At 51.4% G+C, this 16,683-nt stretch overlaps 1 protein-coding gene across 18 annotated transcripts in view; it reads left to right on the top strand.

Annotated features, from left to right (window-relative positions):
- Nucleotides 1–16,683, top strand: part of Adcy7 (adenylate cyclase 7) — a 59,254-nt gene that overhangs the window by 9,954 nt on the left and 32,617 nt on the right. For 4 of the 18 annotated variants that reach the window (XM_087595288.1, XM_087595285.1, XM_087595287.1 and 1 more), the window contains one exon: nucleotides 7,548–7,908. The exons of 7 other annotated variants lie outside the window; for them this stretch is intronic. The gene's annotated coding sequence lies outside the window, so the exon portion shown is untranslated. Of the gene's footprint in view, nucleotides 1–7,547; nucleotides 7,909–13,233; nucleotides 13,264–14,001; nucleotides 14,585–16,683 lie in introns of those variants that run through there. 7 more of the 18 variants (XM_087595303.1, XM_087595284.1, XM_087595294.1 and 4 more) reach the window with 5 other exon arrangements.

Here is a 16,683-nt window from a genome sequence, read left to right as displayed (position 1 = left end):
GGGAAATATTTGCAAGGTGAACATCTAATAAGGGGTTACTGTCCAAAATATACGCGATAATAAGATCACAGCAAGAAACTAAAGAGCCGGGGTTGGGGATTTAGCTCAGTGGTAGAGCGCTTGCCTAGCAAGTCCAAGGCCCTCAGTTCGGTCCCCAGCTCCAAAAAAAAAAAAAAAAAAAAAAAAAAAAAAAAAAAAAGAAAGAAAGAAAGAAAAAAGAAAAAAGAAACTAAAGAGCCTTATGTTAGATGGGCAGAGGGCGAGCACATGCATGCACATGAGGCTACGAGTAAACAACGGACATACACAGACATGCTTGTTAGTCATCAGGGAAGCACACATGCAAAACCACAAGGAGAGGCTACGTCACACCTGTCAGAATGGCTATTAGCAAAACGATGACAGTTGACTGTCGGGAGTGTGTGGAGATAGGAAACCCTTGTACGGTGCTGGTGGGAACGGAGTCAGTGCAGCCATTACTGCAAACCTAGAGGAGGTGTCTCAAGAAACTTAGAGCAGAGTTAACACATGATCCAGCACTGGGTATGTAGCAAAAAACCTCTAGAAATCAGTTTGCTGAAGAGACACTGACAACACTCCCATGTCTGTAGCAACTCCATCCACCATAGGGAGGCACAGAGGCAACTTCCGGTTCCATCAGCTGATACATGATGGAGATATTCGTTACATAGTTACACAATGAAGTTCTATGTAGCCTATAATAGGAGGGCCTTTTGTTATTCACAGTAGTCATGAATGGCAAAGAAGCACAAATGCTGTCTGTCCACTTTCACCTCTTTGTGGGGTACAAAATAATCAAACTCAGAACTAAGAAGGTGGGAGCAGGCCAAAGGGAACAGACTTTTTTTTTTCCCGGAGCAGGGGACTGAACCCAGGGCCTTGCGCTTGCTCGGCAAGTGCTCTACCACCGAGCTAAATCCCCAACCCCTAGACTCTTAATTAGACGGAAGACTTTATTCAAGAGAGCAATGGCCCAGTGCAGTGACAGTTGTTCCCCCACAACCATCTGTAGTGAGCTAGATGTCCTCTCCTGCTGTGTCTGAAGACCGTGACAATGTATTTACACATATAAAATAAATAAATCTTCAAAACAAAACAAAAGCCCAGACCTAGATGAGCCGAGTACTGCTGTGTTTCTCATTTGCTGTATACCTGTAGGTGATGCTCATCGCTTGCCCGCCTCACTGGTGGCTCAGTTGGTAGAATGCTTGCCTAGTATCCAGGAGGCCCTGGGTTCTACCTACAGCACAGCATAAACCGGGTGTGGTAGGGAAGGCCATAGGATTAGGAGTTCAAGGCCAGCCTGGGCTAAAGACCTTTTCTTAAAAGGCAAAAAAAAAAAAAAAAAAAAAAAAAACCAACAAAAAACAAACAAACAAACAACAAACAAACAAAAACAAAAAACTCACTGCTGACATAGAGTAATACATTTTAAAGCCTAGAGTATCTTCTTCTTTTGTTGTTGTTGGTTTTTTTTTTTTTTTCCTATGTGGAACTGTGTGTGAATCCAGGGCCTAGTGCACACCAGGCTTTCACTCCTTGCTTGAGTTGCTTCCCAGGCTCTGTTGGAAGGGATGTGGTCTTCCTCTCTGCCCTCCCAAGGTCATTCGGGGCTGGATACAGGAAAGGTCAGGCACTTGGCGGGGCCCTGCTGCCAAATCTTTCAAAGGGAAATCAGACATTTGGCTGGCAGGGCCGTCGCTTTCACATCTGTTCTTTTAGGCGTCTCTGCTGTTACTCAACATACCGTGACCTGGGCTGCACTCTTCCTTCTGCAAAAGCCCTGTCTCTCAGGCCTGGCCAACATCTGGTTATCATGGAGCTATCACGGCAGTGAGGCTCTCTTCTCACCTCTTGTGAGGTGAGGCCAAGCAACAGGTGTGGCATTTCTGCACAGGCAGCTGCAGGGGAGGGGTTGGGGGGATGGATTGGGGAAAGCATGTTGTTTAGCAAGATGAACATTTGGAGCAGCTTTGATGCCCACCCTTTTGGACCACCAGTGACTCAGAGCCTTGAGGGGCTAGCTTTCCCTTAGCTCATGGCTTGTGTGACCCTAATAAGTCCCTTCCCTCTGGAAACCCTGCTGTCTGCCTATGGGATGAAGGTGTAACCAGAGCGTTGTCTGTGTGCCCGGCCTGGACAGGAAGGGATCTCTGTGTGTCCCTGAGCCCAGGCTGGGAGGAGTTGGCTTGGAAGAGGTGAGTCTAAGCTTTGGAATGCCCCTCGGAACTCAGGGAAAACCCATCTGCAGGGAGGCGGAGTGGCAGGACCACAAGGCTGGCAAGCCATCTCTGACGGGCCAGCACATGGAATGATGGGAAGGGGACAGTGGACTGGAGGCAAGCCTGCCACCAGCTGCAGAGTGGGTTCCATGTGCCTTGCTGCACTGTCTCTGGAAGAGTCTGCTGTAGTTCAGTCTGACAGAAACACCAGGAGGTCCTGTAAATTGCCCTTGCTGGAGGAAAACCTCCTTCTGGGGCCCTCTAAGGCAAGAGACTAGAAGTGTTTTGGGAACTCCTGAACAGGCAGGGCTGCCATGTGAGGGGGAAAGAGACCAGTCAGACACTCTGCTTCAATCCAAGGTAAAGGAAGACAAGAAGACATAACACGCCTGGAATCGAAGCCCTGGGAGCTCTGGTATAAGCATTTCAAGGCTCATCCCAGGAGCTCTGATGGCCATGAAGACTGTTCCGTGTAGCTCTCCAGCTCTTTCATTGTGACACACTTCTCAGGCACAGTACTTGTTACCTTGTCTGTTGCCGTGTAGTGACTGGTCACTCTAGCTTCCTCTCGGTTTCAGTAGGCAGACCTTCGGGCCTAGTGGCTCTGGTTTGGGGTCCGCTGAGACTGTAGCCAGACTGCCCGGGAAGCTGCAAGCTTGATAGACGACTAGAGATCTGCTCCCAAGGTGGCTTCCTCTGGGCTAATCCCAGAGCGAAGCCATAATGGCTTCCCTGACTTCAAGGGTCCCATGTGATTTTAGTAATTTTACCCCCAGTGGCTGTGAAGGGAATAGAGGATATGTCAGGTCTGAATACCAGGAAGCAGGGTCCTTGGAGGCTCACAGGCCAAAAAGCCTTATGACCAGCTCCTTATGGGAACCCCGCTCTCCTATAGGACACAGTGGCCCATCTAAAAGTCCCACCCATGCCTGTCCCTTCCTTGGCTTTCACTGGTCACAAGAACACCTTTGGGCTGCTCTTCTCAGGATTGGGGAGCTGCATCAGTTAATATTGTCTGACTTCTGTGGAGGGACCCGTGGCAGTGGACCCGACGTGACAGGATTTGCAGTATTTTGACATGACCAGGAAGGAACGGGGCCTGGTTGGATGGTAACGTAAGGGAGACAGGGTGGAAACTGAGTGGGGCTGAGTGTTGGGGTCTGAAGGGCTGAGAAAAGAAACTTGATCCTGAGGCACGTGTTAGCCATTTAAAGTCTGTGAGGAGAGAAGGCAGGAGGCAGGCTCCTGGGTTTGGAACTGTGAGGATAACGGTAGCCAGCGCCCCTGCCTGTCTCTTTAACTGAGCCCTCACAGACTCTCAGCCATTGGTGTAGGATTGTCTTGACTTTACAGAGGCACACTGGAATGCTGTGGCTTGGGTGAGGTCACACACACGGAAGCTCTGTCTGTAAAGCTCTACTGCTCTAGGGCGAGGAACTGGACTGGTGTGGTCAGTCCCTTGAGGGTGCCGAACCCCTGAGGCAGGAGAGGAAGACCGCAGCTGTGAGGCTATGGGATAGAGTGAAGGCCGTTTCTCTCCTCCTCACGCCTGCCCCTGCAGAAGCTGCCCAGAGTTTGAAAGGCACTGGGGTGCTGTGGGGTTTCTCCCGTGGGGGCAGGGCTCCACATCTGGGTTTGACAAACTGGGTCACCGTGTTTCCTCAGCACTCAGTATTATTTGTTGGTTGGCTGACTGACAATTGTGCCTTGTTTGCCCCTGCCCACCCAGCACGTGGCGGCAGCCCCATCTTGGGACCCTTTTCCGTAGAGACCAAACCCTTCCTGGCGTGGAGGAGGTTCTTTTCCCGAGTCGGGACCCCAGATCTCATTGTGGAACTTTTCAGATCCGTGTACCCTGCTTGTGGTGTGGTTGTCTTCCCCATCCTGCCGCCTCCTAGCCGGGGTTCTTTAAGTCAGTTTTCTGTCTAGCCCTGGAAAGGCGGCTGGGTGGAGCCCTGGACAGAAAAATTTAGTGGTGGAACCTGCAGAAACCAGTCTGCCTGTCTGCTGCTTCTTCCCAGGCCTGAGAACACTGGGTTCTGGGGAAGTTGGGGGGAAATGGAACTTCCTCACACAAGGTTTGGGAGCCCAGTGGGTCAGGGGTCCTGCCTTACTCCCAGGTATGGTTGAGAGGGGCGGTTGAGGGTACAGCTGTAGAGTGAGGCAGAGGTGACATGGGTTCCTCAGAGCTCTATAGTGCATCCTCTGGACACCCCTGCCGCTCTCCTCTGAGGAGGAGGTGGGGTCAGACAGTGGGGGAGTTAATAAGCTATTCCTGTGTAGTCAGTGAGCTGCACAGAATGCAGCAAAGTGTCAGATGTGACCACAGGGGCCACCAGGGGTCGGTGCTGAGGACCTCAGAGGAGGGTGACTATGGGGTGAGAGGTGTGCCTGGGGGGTGTCATGTCCTTCAAGGACAGATAGACAGGGGCCCAAGGGGAGAACAGGAAGCATTGCTGAATTTGTTATCACGTTTCTCCTGCCTTCTCTGGATGTCCAGCCTTCCGGGTCTCTCCTCCTTCCCACAGCTAGGATCCTAACCAATGACCAGGCTTCTGCACGCTTTCTCACTGTTTCTGGGGTCACCTTTCAGAGTTACCAATGGGGCAGAGGGCTCCTACCTCCATTAGCTTGAGGACCCCGAGTCTTCCCTGCCTGGGGGTGGAGCCAACCCCCATCTTGTCCTGGGTTTTTCCTGCTCTCAAGCTCCAGCCAGGGTCTGGGTCCTCTCTCATCCCGGCTGCAGGCTCCTTCTGTTGAGCCTAACTCAAGTCTTGTCCTCTGGTGTAATCCAGGCCTGTGAGTCGTAGAATGTCCAGCGCCAAGCCACTGATAAATGGATTTATCAGTAACCACCAGGAAAGGATGTGTAATTCAGACAGTCAAGGACATTAGTGTGAAGGGATGGAGGAAGAGTTACACCAGTGTGGCCAACACCAGAGGGAGAGGCAGAACCCTTCTGATTCCCGAAGGTCCCTTGTGTCCTCTAATCAGCAGGCTCCCTTGGGGTGCTGCCCTGGGAACACTTCTCACTCTGGTCACTGTGTAGTGACCTCTGATCAGCGAGCCACCTTTTACTGCAGGGCGGCTTGTGTGATACAGGCCTGCAAAGGCTTGTTCGTCTTGTCACTGTCGCAGGGCCGGTGGGCTGGTTTCAGTTTGCAGTCATGCGCTTGTATGGGATGAACACCTGAATGTGGAATCGTCTGCACACCAAGTGGCTTCCCAGTGTTCCCATTCCTGTCAGTAGGTCATGAGAGCTGGCCCTGGCCCGCATTCTTGTCAACCCTTGGAGTTTTCCTTGTAAGCTTCACTGTCCCAGCGGCACAGCAGAATCTGCGTGGCTTTAATTACCTGCTGGTTCGTGGCACCAAGTACCTTTTTAGACATTTGTCGGTCATTTAAGGAGCATCGTTGTTGCTTAATCTTCTATTTTATTATTATTATTATTACTATTACTATTATTATTATTATTTGCTTGAGACGGGGCCTGTGTTGCTCAGGCTGATGTGAAACTCTTGAGATGAAACAATCCCCCTGCCTCAGCCCTCAGAGTATCTAGGACTACAATTATGTCCCATGCTTGGATGGAGCCTGTCTTTTTTTTTTTTTTTCTTTTCTTTTCTTTTCTATTTTTTTGGAGCTGGGGACCAAACTCAGGGCCTTGCGCTTGCTAGGCAAGCGCTTTACCACTGAGCTAAATCCCCAATCCCCGGAGCCTGTCTTTTAATGGGACCAATTGTCTTTTTTACTATTACTATTACTATTACTATTATTATTGTTGTTTTATTGGTTTTGTGTGTGTGTGTGTGTGTGTGTGTGTGTGTGTGTGTGTGTGTGTGTGTGTGCGTCTGTCACTATGTAGTTCTGACTGGTCTAGAACTCACTGGGTAAACCAGGCTGGCCTTGAGCTCACAAAGATCCACCTGCCTCTGTCTCCCAAGTCCTGGCGTTAAAGGTTTGCTGCACTATGCCTTACCAACTGTATTTTTGTTACTGATTTGTGGGTAATCTATTTTTAAAATGTTTATTACATTTTTATTTAGTGTGTGTGTGTGTGTGTGTGTGTGTGTGTGTGAGAGAGAGAGAGAGAGAGAGAGAGAGAGAGAGAGAGAGAGAGAGAGAGGTGTTCACATGTATATGCTGTGGTGCACATGTATGTGGCGGTCTGTGGGAGTGCAGTTGATTTTTCTCCTCCTTCCGTGTGTGGGTTTCCAGGATTGAACTCAGGTTGTCAGGCTTGGCAACAGCCTACTTTGCCTGCTGCACCATCTTCCCGGCTTTATGGATGATCCCAATATAATCTTCCTGAGTGATTTCCAGCTGTATATGTGGCTTTTACCTGCTCTCTTCCTCCACAGCACTTGTTTCTGCTTTGCTTTGGAGCACCCAGGCCTGGGCGACAGTTGCTTGGTGAAGGGTGGGCTGATGTCTGGGCTGATGTGAACTTCTCTCTGCCCTCCTGTAGCTTCTGTCCTGGGTCCTGTGTGGTTCGACAGCAGACCTGTAGACCACCCAGTACGCCCCAGCACAGGGACTGCCTCTGAAATCCCATCCGTGTTCTGGTATTTGGCAAGTGTGTTCTGGATGTGGGGGCCCAAAGGATGTAGCTCACATCAATATAGCCACCTGTGGGAAGACAGCTCACAAGGCAGAAAGGTAGAGGTTGGAGACCATACCAGGAATGCCCCACATTGTGGGAGGAGGAGACATGACTTGCTTTGAGGCGCTCACATGGAGTTGGGGTGTCTGGAGAAAAGGTAGACAATAACTCCAGCACTCCAGGTTGGGTGCAGGGAAGGCTGCAAGGACCAGGCTATCTGTCCTTGGAGACTTCTGTTCCCTGCCTCCCAGCCCTTTGCAGTTTGCTGTGTTACTCCTGAGCTCCCCAGTGACCGCAGGAAGAAGTGAGGCCCGACATGATAGAGGGACCCAGATTTGAGTCCTGGGCTCCTGATGGCCGTGGTTGTTGGGCGGTCTCCAGGCAGGGTCTCTGTTTTGGAATCAGAATCCTGAGGCTGACCCTGGACCTTACCCTAGTCCCAACTGGGACAGAGCAGAAAGATCTGTGATTTCTCAGACGGGTGCCCCAGGCCACCACTTCACTATGGTGGAATGAGTCCGGTGAGGGAAGGGGCCTATCTGGGCGTGGCTGAGCCAGAAAGAAGCTCAGGCTCGTGCCAGACTGTCTGCTTTAATTGCTCGAGAAGGATGCATCTGCTCTCTGGTTGAAGCAGTCGTCTTGGGGCTTCTAATGGAGGTTTTCACTTCTTGTTTTATCTTTTTTTTTTTAAATTGTTCCAGCTTCAAGCTTCAAATTTCCATGAAGTCATTGGAGCTGGGAACTTGGCCTGGTAGCTCCCCCACGACTGTGGCTGGCTCGCCCGACTGGGAGAGGGGCCCTCCTCACACCCCCACCACAGCAAGAACTGAGCAGAGCTGAGGGCCCAGCCTTAGCTCGCTAGCCCTCTGCCGCTACCCTACCGCCCCTGCCGAGCAGGAAGTGGTGGGTCCCAGATGTGACTCACTTTTATTAGGTAGCCGGTGGAAGGAGCCTACCCATGAGTGAGACTGACCGCCTTTGGAGTCAAGGTATCAAGGTCCCAGCCGCCTCCATGCAGGCAGAGAGCTTGGCTCGGCAGCTTCGGTGCCTCGGAAGAGCCAGGTAAAGTGCGATTCCGGCACAGCACCGGATGGCGCCTGTTCTCTGACCTGGGCCCCCGGGGCCAGCAGGACAGGCCTTGGAATCCAGGCGCGTGGGAAGGAGAGGAGCCCAGGCCTGGCTGCTGGTGGGCTGGGCTGGCTGGCTGGCAGGGAGAGGGGGCTCCTCAGCCTCTTGGGCAAGCATCGAGGAGGGCGGTTCCTCAGTGGGGAACCCAGACAGCTTGGCCCTGGCTTTTTCCAGCTTGGCAAAACAAAAAAACAAAACAAACAAACTAACAAAAAAAAAAAAAAAAAAAAACAAACCCAAAACGGCTCTGCCAGGGTCTTAGGCAACGATGTTCCTCTCTTGGTCCTGTTACCTGGACTTCTGCGAGCTGCTTGCCCTCAGATGCCCGTGTTTCTTTCACGATTGGGATTATTTTACATTTACAAGTACCCCTTGCTTTTCTCACAGAAAATGAAAGTTACCAATAAAACCTACTAAACAAAGCAACAACAACAACAACAAAAAATTCTGAATGTGGAAGCCGGGGTGTAACTCCGAGGCACACGGTTCGTCCAGAGCACCAAAAGTAAAAGAGGAAAAAATTTAAAAGCATCTTCTGAAAGTGATACACACTTAAGAAAGAGAGAAATCCAAGATGTCTAAAAAAAAAAGGAAACTTTTTCTTTCCCTCCCTCTGGCCCAAGGCCCCTGGCGGCCTAACTAGAGGGGTCCCACGCACACAGCAGAGGGTGGAGCTGGTACCTTAGCTTGTTCAGGGGCAGGCACAGACATCATTCTCCCTTGGGGAGAGGGTGGCATGGCGTCTGGATGGGGGTTAAGACGTACCTCGAAGGCTTGGACAGGAGACAGTAGTGTAGGCTCTGTCTAGAAGGCTCTACCTCACCCTGAGCACTCTGCACTCTCTGCTCTATAGGTGATTGCAAGGGCAGTGTAGACCCAGGGGCCCCAGGGCTTGGGCCTTGTGTTGTTACTGGGGAGCTCTCAGCCTGTGTGCGAATAAACGCATTTAGGATAAATACTTAACGTTTGAGCGATTTTTTTTTGGGGGGGGGGAAATACTGAAGACACTGAATCTAGCGTGAGATGTGTTTTTGTCTTGGAGAGTGGAGACCGCAGTGGTAAGAGCTGGCTGGGTTTCAGAGGAAGTCTGAAACGAGGCCTGCTGCAGGAAGTTCAGCTTTGGGGTCTCCTCATCTCTGTGGAGTGCTGTGAGGTCTGGGGCTCCCTCTCCCAGGTGTCTGTGTGGAGAGAGAAGGCAGGAAGGTTGCAGTGGAAGGAGGAAATGCCACACCACGAGAGCTGGAAGTGACTTTGAAAGGTCTCCATGTTAGGACATGGGCCTGGGACTCTAGAGAATGGAGGTGGATGTGGTAAGGGGAAGGCAGTGGTGACAAACAAAGGCCTCTCTTGGAGGACAGAGGTTCAGTTTGATGCTGTCGGACGGACATGTGAACACCCTCACAATTCTGTTTCTTGGCCCATATAGTCAAAGTCAATCACCACTCAGTTTACAGAAGAACCAGAGGCTGGGGGTGTTTGTTCTTCTGGATCAAGTCTTCCCTCCTCCCGTCCCAACCTGCACATGACAAGGGTAGTGGGCCACCATGCTGGGGGATGGGGATGGGGTCAGGATACCCGATCCTTCTTGGAAAGGTTCAGGGTCAAAGAAGAGAACTGTTTTGTGTGTGTGTGTGTGTGGGGGGAACTAACCGTGGTTGGCTTCCTTGAAGAGAGGTGCCTATGATAGTGTGACTGCTGTCTTTGGACTCACTGTGAGATGGCTGGGTGACGTGGGGCTTGGCTTTTGCCTGACTACCTGAGCCCTTAGCCAGGTCCAGCCTTCTTGAACATACGGTTGTGTCTAACCCCAGCAGACAGGTGCACTGGGACAGTGCTATACTTCATTGTATAGGACCAGCAAAGAGTGGAGCCTGTTTCTGGGCCTGTGAAACAGTTTGCTGTTGGTCCCCGGCTCTCCAAAAATGCTGGTGTTGTCATATGAAGGGGTCCCCTCTGCCTTGGGTGGGAGATAGGCATTGAGGGTAGGCAAGGTCAGTGGGCAGCTCTGGGACAGTCCGAGTCCCTTGTTGATACCTTTCTCTCTGTTCTTCTGTTTTCTCATCTGTAAGACGGAGCTGACGATACCCCAGAGGTAAATATGAGGTTCTGACATGTGCTCTGTATTGGACGGGCTTGAAGAGCATCCACTGTGGCTTGGGGGAGGGATGGTGCATGGGCTCTGTTCTCGTCCTTTGACCTTCTGCCCTGGCGGGTGGCACAGCACTTCTGGCTACCCACAGGCATCCGGCTCAACCTGCTGCCGCTCAGGGTTTCAGCATTGCGTCACGGCTGGCCCTCACCGATCTTGGTTCAGACCCACCTTGGCTGAAGGGGCTGTTGCTCTTCAAATCCTCTGCTAGGTGCACTAGATGGTGGATAGAATGGGAAGCAGCCTGGTCTTGAGATCTATTTCCCTAGCAAGCTCTCCTCAGGGATACCTAGACCAGGGCTTTCTTGCTGTCATCTGCTGTCCTTGTGGGATATATGTAGTGTGGCCTGGGTGTCGGTTTGACCCAGGTCCTTTGCTCAGCACAGGATGGGGGTGGCCAGTCTGGACGCAATAGGAGGTCCATGGTATTGAGACCTCTAACAGTGTAAGGCCAGTTTCTCCTCTGCAGAGATCAGTTGTGATCCCCGTAGGCTTCCAAGGCCTCCCTGTCCCCTTACCACTCTTGGCCAGCCCCCTGACTTGCTCACAACACCAGCTTGGCATTCCCCGGCTGCTTGTCAGGGTAGTCTCGCTGCCCACCTGTGCAGGCTCCACACCACAATTGTACACTTAACCTGGCTGGCACTCCTTTGAGAGGACGCCTTTCAGGGGTACTGGGGTCCACTGAGGAGACAGCTCCGTGTGTCTGGGCTTCCATGCGGCAGCAGGCTGTACCCTTGGCTGTGATCACCCCCGCCCCTTTACTGTTCCAGGTTCCTGAGATCACTAGACATCTTCTCTCTTGTGTCCTCTCCTTACGTCTCCGTGCCCATCCCCGTCCCTCACCCCTACTGGGGCTAGCCACGTAGGAGAAGTGCCTTGCCTCTTAGAAATCTCTGCTACTGTACGCCATTTCTCAGCAGTGTTTTCTGAGCTGCTGGTGCCACCTTCCTTGCTTTCTCCCTGGACACCAGCACCCAGCTGGTCCTTACAGAGTGACCATGGCCCTGGGACAGAGGGCCATGGAAGGAAGGAGCTTATGCCCCCTTTGCATAATGACAGGCTGGGATCTGGGGAGCACCAGTCTCCCGGAAGGGATGGAAAGGTGCCAGTGATGCATCTAGAGCCTTGCGCCTATCTGGTCTACAGTGTCCTATTTGAGGCCCTTGTCTTCCAGGGTCACCGCCTGACTGCTTACCTTGGAAGTGGCTTAGTCTCATGTCCTGGGCTAAGATGACTTACGTCAGCTTCCTAGGGGGAGTAGGAGAAGCACAGGGTTCTGGAGCACAGGTGGGACAACCTAGGGCCTCGGGCTCTGCAGTATCCGGGCCAGCACGCATTTCCCCATGAATGCTGTGGGATGGCATAGCTCTGTCCACACGCTTATCTCTCGCTCAGCAAGGAGAATATGGACTTGGGACCCATCAGGTGGACATCTCTGTCTCTCTCCATTTTCTGTCTATATGTCTGTCTGCCTATCTATCTGTCTATCATCCATCTATCTATATCTATCTATCTATCTATCTATCTATCTATCTATCTATCTATCTATCTGTCTACTTATCTATCATCTATTTATCTGTCATCTATCATCTATCTATCAACCTATCTATCTATCTATCTATCATCTATCTATTTATCTGTCATCTATTTATCATCTATCTATCAACCTACCCATCTATCTATCAACCTATCTATTTATCTATCTGTCATCTATTTATCTGTCATCTATTTATCATCTATCTATCAACCTACCCATCTATCTGTCAATCTATCTATCTATCTATCTATCTATCTATCTATCTATCTATCTATCAATCACTTAATTCACCTTACATCCTGATCACAAACCCCGTTCTCTATTTCCAGTCCCACCCTTACAAATCCCTCTCCCCCATCACCCCCTCCTCTTCTTCTCAGAAAAGGGGAGTCTCTCCTGAGTACCACCATTTTCTAAGAATGTCACCTTGTCCTTTGGGTCTCAATCTTTTCATTTCTGTGCAGGCTGGCTGGCCCTGCTACCAATCACAAGGTGCTGGGACAGGCGGCCCACCCTGCTCCCCACACCTGTCTCCAGGACCCCATCTGCCTGGGAAGGAGGCTCTCTTTGAAGTGGGCTGGAGGTGCTGCTCTAATGGGGCCCTGACCGATGAGAGGCAGCCTCTTTAGGAACACCTCGACTCCCTAGAGCCACCGCTTGGATGGGGATGTGGGGGGCAGAATGGCGTAGCTACATCCGTTTCCCAGGAGTGTGAGGAGACTCAGGGAGAAGGTTGCCCTGCTGCTTGGGGCACCTCTGGGAAGAGGTTCCTGGTCCTTGTGAGTCAAGGTTTCTTAGGCTGCAAACCTCATGTTTAGAGTAGGCTGGCATGACCCTTCGAGGTCATGGTGCTGCTGCTGACGTCTTTTATAGGTACCACGGCTGGTTCATTCTTTGTATCTGGAGGCTGAAGCCCAGAGAGGTTACTAAATGTGGCTGAGGCCACACAGCACCTTCCAGGTGTCTGAGCTCAGAACTTGCACTCTGAACCTCTAGGCGTTGCTGTTTTTCCACACAACACAAGCACAAGCTGCACCTTGCCCACCCTCCCATTTCCTTTCCTCACTTAGTAAGTTGGTCACGTGGCTTCCTGTGGCTTCAGCACCTTACACTGGTGTAGGGCAGGAGTCCAGGGAGGAACTGGTGACGGGCCTGGGGCCTGACTGTGGGTGGACCCCTTAGTTCTTTTAGCACTTGTCGACGCAGAAGGTGGCTTTGTGGAGGTCAGGTGGGACCCCGCACTTGGGCCTGCCTACACTCACTGCCCGCTGGATGCTGGCTCTATTACAGTGTGGAGTAGGATCCGCCTGCCTGCTTTGCAAGACGCTGGGCAGTGTGCAGCTTTTTGAGAAGGCACCTTACGCCCAGACAGCAACAGGCCAGGGCAGCCTTGGGGAAGGCAGGTGGGAGGGACCAAGTGGTCTTCCTGGAGGAGTTGTCTCAGCAGGGTAGGAGCAGGGTGAGGCGGGTGATGGGCAGCATTTTCAGGCCACGCAGACCCAGTGATGAAAGGGCGGGGCTTATTTGGGGAAGCAAAATCAGTCAAAACCCACAGCCACCAGGAAGACCCGAGAAGTTGCCGAGAGAGTTTTGGGCCGGGGTAAGCGAAGAGGGATGGGGTTCTTTGTGTTCCGGCCAGGTACAAGGGTCCCTGAAGGTTGTCCTCAGGGGAGGCCAGGGTTTAGGGAGCAGGGTCTGCTGGGACAAAGGCTATGTGTGAGTCTTTAGTGTCTAGCCTACAGCCTAGCTCTGGAAGGCTGGAGATTGGGGAGACCAGTGGAGGGTACCCAGGCTTCAGGAAGGACCTCAGAGCCCGTGGGTGAGTGTGGCTCTGGAAGTCAGGCTGCGGTTTAGGGGACACAGTTGGATTCCCTGAAGGCTAGCTCTTCAGGCTCTCAGGCCTGCCCCTCCCCCATGACAGACAGGTCCTACTGGCCTTATGGGGGTCTCAGGAAGCCTGGGAACAGTCTTTCAGGACCTCGGACTAGAGAGGCCTTTCTACAGATGATACTTGCTGTGTGGGCTGTTGGGGGTTCTGAGGTGGGTGGTAGCCTCAGGCTTGCTGTTGGGACTTCCTAGGTAGCCTACTGGGTTTTGGTGGGGCAGGCTGCTCATGTCTGCCTATTAGTCCTTTGCTGGAAAAGTAGGACAGCTCAGGAACCCTGGAGTGAGCAGACCAGGAGAAGGTGAGGAAATCCCTGGCCTGTAGGGCTGTGCAGAAGGAGGTGGAGCTGAACTGTTTTTGTGAATTTTGTTCCCTGCCCAGAGTGGCCTAGAAACTGAGGCACATAGTCACAGTCTGGTGCTGGGAGCCATCTTCTTGCTTCCTTTCCCCAAGGAAGAAGGTATCTCTACCTGGAAGCTTCCAGGGGACAGCTGTGGAGACCACGAGAGCCAGGCTTATGTTCTTGACCTCGCCTCTCCCCACATCTAGGAGGAAAAGGTCAGGTTGGTCCCTGATAGGTCTCTCCACCCTGGAAGTGGGGCCCCTGACTGCCAGAAAGGGGGAGTTGCCACCATGGTCTGGGGAAACTTCCTGAGGAGGAGTTCTAAGCTGGGTTTGGGAGACTCCAAAGCTAGCATTTCCTAAAGGAAGTTCATCAGTGCAGCGCAGAGAGAGGCCCCTTAGCCAGCAGCTTTCCCCTCCCCCAACCCCTGTAAGACAGAGGTTCTCAACCTGTGGGTCACGACCCCTTTGGCAAGCCTCTAACTCTAAAAATATTTACATTATGATTCAAAGCAGCAGCAGAATTACAGATATGAAGTAGTGATGAAAATAGTTTTATGGTTGGGGTCACCACGACATGAGGAACTGTATGTAGTAAAGGTTAGGAGGGTGAGGCCCACTGCTGTTGGATGCTGACTTGTTCCTGTGTACAGGGGCTTTAAAGGGAAGAGGAGACATCTTAGCACTGCCCGTGGTAAGGCCCTGTGGATGTGTGTCTAGCTTTCTGTGGCCAGCTCGCTCTGGACCGTGTGTCACGGAATGCAGGCGAAAAGGCAAGAATGAGCCTGAGGCCTGGAGCGATGGCTCAGCGGTTAAGAACACCGTTGCTCTCACAAAGGACCTGCATTTGATTCCTAGCACCCACATGGCGGCTCCCAGTGATCCCTAACTCCAGTTCTAGGAGCTCTGACCTGACCTCCGAAGGCTCCAGGCGCCCATGGTACACATACATATATATGCAGGCAAAACACACACATAAAATAATATTAATGGAGTTTAGGGCTGGAGAGGTGGCTCAGTTGGTAAAGGGTGTGGCTGCTCTTCCAGAGGTCCTCAGTTCAATTCCCAGCAGCCATGGTATCTTACAACCATTTCCAAGTCCAGTTCCGGGGAGACCAGGTGTCTCCTCGAACCAGGCATACATAGGGTGCACACACCACACGAAGGTCTCACACACACACATACACTATAAATACAAATAAATAAAAATTAAAAAGAAATTAATAAATTGAGTGCAGAGAGAGAACGAGAGCGAGGGGGGCTATGCCAAGGCTTGTAGTAGCTCCTGGAGCCCACACTGGAGGCTCTGAAGAAGGCAGACCGCTTTTTCTCCCGGCCATGTCCAGAGGCTGCAGAGCACTTCCTGTCTGTCAGCAAGCCTGGGAAGCATAGGGCAGTGTCCGGCACTCTCTGGGATGTCACCTGCCAGCTCCCTCTGCTGAGGAGCCTGGGCCGAAGTCACCGTATGGCTACTTCCTCTGGGCCTGGCTGGACTGAACCCAAGATATCAGCCCTGTTGTTGCCTTGAACCCTCAAAGGCATTTTGAGGTAGCGATGTCTGTTCTGTCCTCTCCAGGAGTCAGGCTGTGGCTTCAGACAGGATTGGAGATGGGGGTTCTTCCTGGCTCACTTCTTCCCATATCTCTGGTACTTTCTGTTGGTGTAGTAACAGTAACATGTAGATGGCCTCAGTCGGTGCCAGATGCTGGCTCAACACCTTGACTGCATGACCCTATGACGCCCTCTCAAAGGGTCAGACTGCTCTCTCCTCCTCTCCATTTCCAAAAGAGTAAACTGAGGCATGGGGGGTTATGCAGCTGTATCCGATAGCGCCAGGGGTCACTTTTTCTATTAAAACTGTTTTTTTTTCTTTTTTTTTTCTTTTTTCTTTTTTTCGGAGCTGGGGACCGAACCCAGGGCCTTGCATATGCTAGGCAAGTGCTCTACTGCTGAGCTAAATCCCCAACCCCTTAAAACTGTTTTTAATTGCACAGACAATATGACAATAGAAAGAGAGGGTAGACAGAACTGAGACTTAACTATTAGGACCAGAGAAGATTTGGGGGTGCAGGGTTGGAGGGGATGTGTTTTGGTTTAGTTTGTATCCACGTTGGCCTGTGGAGTTTTCCCAGGAAGTGGTGCACACCGTGGGCGTCATCTGCACATATTCTACCACAGAGATGTGTTGCACCAGCCCTGAGTGGGAGACACACATTCATGGTTGGTGTGCTGTCAACCGTGGGGCAGAGACTCTTGTATGTGTCCCCATATACATGCAAGAGTATGTACATAATCAATTATGGCAATAGAGTTGCTAAGTCTAAGGTGTCTGTGAGTCCTGACACACATTCCTGCTAGGAGTGAATGTGGGTGCCCATTTTACAGACTTTAAAGTAAGCTCATCTTTGCCAATCAGACAGGTAAAGTAGTTTTTCATGGTAGTTTTAACTTGCACTTGGGGCTGGAGAGATGGCTCAGTGGTTAGGAGCACTGACTGTTCTTCTAGAGGCCCTGAGTTCGAATCCCAGCAACCACATGGTGGCTCACAACTGTCTGTAGTGAGATATGGTGCCCTCTTCTGGTGTGTCTGGAGACAGTTACAGTGTACTTATATATAATAAGCAAATATTTTAACTTACATTTCCTGTACTTAGTATAGGTGATGTCATATTCTTTTCCAAATATTTAAAAGCTTTTAGAGTTGGCTTTTCTCTGTCCTTTCTGTTTGTGACCTTGCTTCACTCTTAGTCTTTTTAATGTGTTTGAAGGTGTTCCTCGTATATGAAGGGGATT

This window comes from Rattus norvegicus, chromosome 19 (assembly GCF_021556685.1).
Source record: "Rattus norvegicus strain SHRSP/BbbUtx chromosome 19, alternate assembly SHRSP_T2T, whole genome shotgun sequence".
NCBI lineage: Eukaryota > Metazoa > Chordata > Mammalia > Rodentia > Muridae > Rattus > Rattus norvegicus.
This window is presented reverse-complemented; position numbering and strand designations above follow the sequence as displayed.